The following is a 5,479-nucleotide window of genomic DNA, read 5'->3' on the forward strand; positions in this document are numbered from 1 at the left end:
TGTCATCTTCTGACTCTGCTGCACCATAAGGATATACCCTGGTTAGCCCATTTGTCCAATGAGGAAGAAGAAAAAGTGAAGCAGAACTGCCTGATCAACTTGCAGCTTGAAGCAGAGCTTTACAACGAAACCCAACTTGGATCAGCAGATTCCCCAGCTGACTTGTGGATGGATAGGCAAATCCAGTTGATACCAGCAGAGTCATCTCAGCCAATCTCCAGATGTATGAGAGATACATTTTTGTTATATGCCACAGATTTTGTCAGTATTTTTTTCCCACAGTACATTCTGGAAACTATTTATCTGTCATTGTTTTTTAGTAAACTGAATACAGTAAATGGATTAAATAAGAATTTCCAGGCTGCAAGATCTAATTTTCCTAATATTTGGTGCAGAATTGACCTTGCCCTTCAGGTGATACTCCTACCCTCCACAGAGAGTGATTTTGTCCAACATATAAATCTAGGAGTATATGAAATCAATTACTATGTATTAAACAATGGTCTGCACGACTAGCTTTATTCACAATAGTCAAAGTGAGTTATTTCTTATCACGTATTAATACTATATGCTTAGATGGAGCATAGCAGTATAAGAACACATGCATGCTTTTTTTAGAGTTGAAATTTTACAGTTACATAAATGATACAAGAAGACTATGGACTCTGAGAAACAAACTGAGGACTTCAGAGGGGAGGGGGTGGGGAAATGGGATAGGCTGGTGATGGGTAGTAAGGAGGGCACGTATTGCATGGTGCACTGGGTGTTATACGCAACTAATGAATCATCGAACTTTACATCAGAAACCAGGGATATACTGTATGGTGACTAACATAATATAATAAAAATCATTTAAAAAAAAGAAGATATGGAAAATACGTACTAATTCAAACTTAATCATAACACTTCCAACAATTCTTGCACCCTAGTTCTGGGTCTTCTGGAATCTGAGTAATTGTCAGTAAGTTGCACCAACAATGCCTCTGCAATGAATCCTTGACCGATGCAGACATCAGTTTTAGCTAGGGTAGCCCCAAACCCATTGATAGCTTAGAATGGCCAATTGACAGAGTTAGAATGTAGATGAACATAAAAAAGAAGACAAGCTTCATCCAAAATTTTAACAAGCAATATTAGAAATAAGCACAATTCCTTGAGTATAATTTCAAGTAGTGTTTTGTTCAGGATGCTTATCGCTATTGTGCCTGTTATATCCTTTATTTTATTTTTTAATCTCTGATATCGTACATTTCATCTGATATTATAATTTTCATAGGTAAGTGTATATATTTTATCTCAGATATTGAAATTTTTTTCTTTGAAAGTTTGATTTAGGCATTTTTTATATCTTTGATGCCTCTAAACATGCTCAATCTTTCCTCTAGCCTCTTAAACAATTATAAATGTATTCTGTATATTCAATATCCTTATACACTATTTTTAACATCTGTACCTTTTTTTAAGGTGTTTTGATTTTTCTTATGTGTATTTCCTGATAATTTTTGATTGAATGCCAGATATGTTGAATTTTACTTTTGGGTACTGGATACTTCTGTATTATATATATATTCTTGAGCTTTATTCTGGGTCATGGTTAAGTTGTTGGAAACCATTTCATCCTTTAGGTTTTGCTTTTAGGCTTTGTTATTCAGGACCAGAGCTGCTTTTAGTTTAGGCTTAATTTGTTAACCACTACTGAGTAAAAGCATTTTTGAAAACAAACAAACAAACAAACAAACAAACAAACAAACAAACAAACTGATGACCCATGAGGATTTCCACTCTGGCTTGTGGGAACAGGAACTTTTCTCAGCCCGGTCTGAGAACTGGAGATTTTTCCCTTTAATGTTCTGGGGTGGTCTTTCCCTAAGTTTCAGGTAATTTCCTCCCAAGTAAGCACTGAATGGTACTCAGATGAGGACTGCAGATCTCCAGTGCATTTTCTCTCTTCTCTGGTATTCCAACGTATGAACTCTAACTCCCTTGTACATTTACGTTTGATATATTATTTGTGGTGCCACAGATGTGAAATTAGAAGTCAGATTCTTTAAGAGTATGTGATCACCTAAGTTGATAGAACAAATCAAAGAATATAGCCGGATCCTGGGTTTTTTTTTTTTTTTTAAGATTTATTTATTTTGAGAGTAAGAGTGAGCAGGGCAGGGAGGGGCAGAAGGAGAACGAGAGAGAGAATCTTAACCAGGCTGCATGCTCAGCATGCAGCCAAACACAGGGCTCAGTCTCATGACCCTGAGATCATGACCTGAGCCAAAACCAACAGTTGGTTGCTCAACAAACTGAGCTGCCCAGGTGAGCCTGGATCCCGGCATTTCTACTTCCATTGAATAGGACAAAGTAAAAAATGATATGAAGTCGTCCTCAGAACATTAAGAAATACAAAGTTGGATAAAAGAGCGGAGAAGTCATGAAGTGATAGAATGTCCATAAACTACAGAAGATGTTAAACTTGTACATATATCATCTTGTAGATTCCAAAATCCCTAATTGTCTAAAAAGGATGGTCTGCAAAATAGGAGCACAAAATGGCCTACTCAGGTAGAGGAAAATCTTAGAATTTCATTTGTTGCTATTTCCTTCAGCCTTTTAATATTTACATTATTGTAAGTTTTATAATATAAAATATAATGGTATGTGATAGTTAAGTTCATGTTTTATAGGTAATGTACACATATAAATATGATAATCAGTGTGTCTAATATTTGCATATGTGTAAGTATATACGCACACATGTAAATGATCAAATTTATAGTTTACTGACTTTGATTTTCTAGATCTACTCCAACCATTTGTACCTCTTTCTTGGGGAAGCATGTTCTGGTTTCTACTCTAATACTGGCATTAAATCCCTCCCTCTTCCCAGAAATGGCACTTGGTCTATGTTTCAAGTAGTTTTGACACCAAGTAGAGTTGAATTCTAAAATATTTCTATCACCACTCTTTGAAGAGATCCTTGCCCGCCTGTGTTTGGGAAGTGAGTTAGAGACAGAGAGAAGAGCCTTACTAGGACCAGACTGAAGAATGGTCCTTGATGCTTCTGTCTGGTCCTAGTCACTACCCTCACTGTAGTATCACCTCCACAAATGACATGACTCAAGTCCAGGGATCTGAGGAGCTCTCCCTTGGGCCGGATTCCAGTTTGCAAGATGTCTAGTCACTTTTGGTAGATGAATTCCTGTAATGCTGAGATCTCCCTCTGAGAATGTGGTTGGTTGGTCCTGGCTTTGTGTCCCTCCTTAGTTCTGAAGCTTTTTTGTGACACTGGCACTGTAAAAACACTTTTTTCAAGACAAATGCAATAATTTACAGAGAAAGGAGGATGATGTAAAGTTTGACTGTTAAAGGAGATCTTATCCTTATTTTAAACAGATGGGTATCAGCAATATCATCACAGGAAAGGGAGTATGTAGTTATATGAATGGAAGAAAGATGTTTGGATCCTGAATCATGAGAAATAGAAGTTTCTATCCTCATTCAATCACAGGAAATTGAGTCTGCTGCAAGATCCTTAATGGAATATTGCTCCCAAATCTGGTGCTCACAGGCATGTAAAAGGTTCCATTCCTGTCCTCCCTTGGTAAACAGACTGTTTTTTCAATTTAGGACCTACTAAAAGAGCTTAGGGGTCATTTGCTAAAATCTTATTTTATAGATGCCAACAAAATTCCCAAATTAGTAGGTAAAAATCTCATTCAAGGTAATAAAGCCATTGGTATTCTACTATATATGTTTTTTAAAATAGTCATAAAATGGTATAGCTTGATTTTATAGAACATTATTTTCACACAAAGTTAACTCAGAAACCTACAAGTTTAGGGAGGCTTGGGAAGATTCAGATTGGGGAAGCCTGCCAGTTGAGAAGATATTTCTTTTATGTAAGACTATATCGTTAACCCAGAAAGGGCGTTGAAAGATAATGAGGCACTCAACAGAGGGTGTGCCTGAATAAGAAAATATGGAAGAATTACCTCTACCAGTAGATTCTTGGTTTGGGCCTAGAAGCCTTAAAACAAGCTAATGTTCATAAATTTGTCTTTTAACTCTAGGAAGAACTTCTGAGGAGAGTTAAGACAGGAACAGGAATAGTATCTTTTCTGTTGATCCATGATTCAAAATAGAATTATTTGAAGCTGAACTGTCTAGAAACAGATGCCAGTAAGTGAACGTGATCTACTTTGAGGCAGCCTTAACCTACAGCAGCCAGCAGGACCTCTGATTAAACAAAATCACTCCATCGGATGACTCTTCTTTCTTGGTTATTTATTCATCTCAGCAGAAGATGGCCCAGCAGAGGGAGTGGTAGTACAGTGATAGCATGCTGGTGAAAGCAGATCTCAGACCCACTGGTGGAACCAAGTTTCAAATCCAGGTCAATGAACCTTCATGAAATTAAATGACTTATCCAAAGCCAGTTGCCTCACTTTCAAAATAGTGTAGTACCTATATCGGAGGGCTTGAGGATTTAATTAGTTAACCTATATAAAGTAACCTATATAATCAGATTCGTATCTGCCAAAAAAAAAGATGTTTAATAAGTGATAGTTGTGATGACATTAAATCCTATTTTAAGTGGCATGCTACTGCTTCCTTCTAGTTGTAGCCTTGTAATCTCTCAAGTGTAGGAAATATCTTAAAGCCATAGATCCTTTCCCCAGAGCACTGTGGTGCAATAACTCATGTCCCAAGTCTGTTTAACTTTTATCTTAGCTTGTAACTTTTTATACTAGTCCCAGAGTAAAACATTTGTCTATTAGTGAGCTATCCTAACCCTACAAATAAATTCTTATTGTCAACAGGAATGGTCAAAAAGATAAAATAAATTGTTGGAGAGTTTCTACCTGTACTTAAAAAGGTACATAGAGTAGTGCTGACTATGGATTTTCCTTCCTGCCTTAGACTGGATGAAGGTGGATAAACAGAGAAACCTGATGTATCAGTTATGGTTTGATCAGGGAGGCAGAACCACAGTGAATGATATGGAATAAGGGATTGATTATAAGGATTAGAGCTTTAGCAATTAGGGGAGCTGGCAAACTATAATGGAAGACTATGTGTCTGAAGTGGCCCTACAGTTCAGCAGGATCAACACTCAGGAAGAAAACCTGGATGTGGATTATAAGAGTAGACAGTAAAGATAAGCATCTCCCAAGGATGAACTGGAACCTATAGAGGAAGCTTAGAATTCACATCTCCCTCCTTGTCTCCAGCCTTTACAATGCAGGTGACTGGCAGAAGGAGCTGCCTTTCACCACGGAGCTGAACACATACTTGGCCCAGGATCTGTAGAAATGGAAGGTGATGTGGCAGGAGGTGAAGGAATTTTGAGCTTAGCTGCTACTCCGTGCCCACAAGGTGAGCCCACAGATCAGGGACAAAAAGGAGGGGTTACAGCAACACCTAGCACTCTACACACCTTTAGAAAATAATGGTTGCTGTTTCAGTTCTGTGTTCCAATCTCACA

This window comes from Ailuropoda melanoleuca, chromosome 8 (genome assembly GCF_002007445.2).
Source record: "Ailuropoda melanoleuca isolate Jingjing chromosome 8, ASM200744v2, whole genome shotgun sequence".
Classification (NCBI taxonomy): domain Eukaryota; kingdom Metazoa; phylum Chordata; class Mammalia; order Carnivora; family Ursidae; genus Ailuropoda; species Ailuropoda melanoleuca.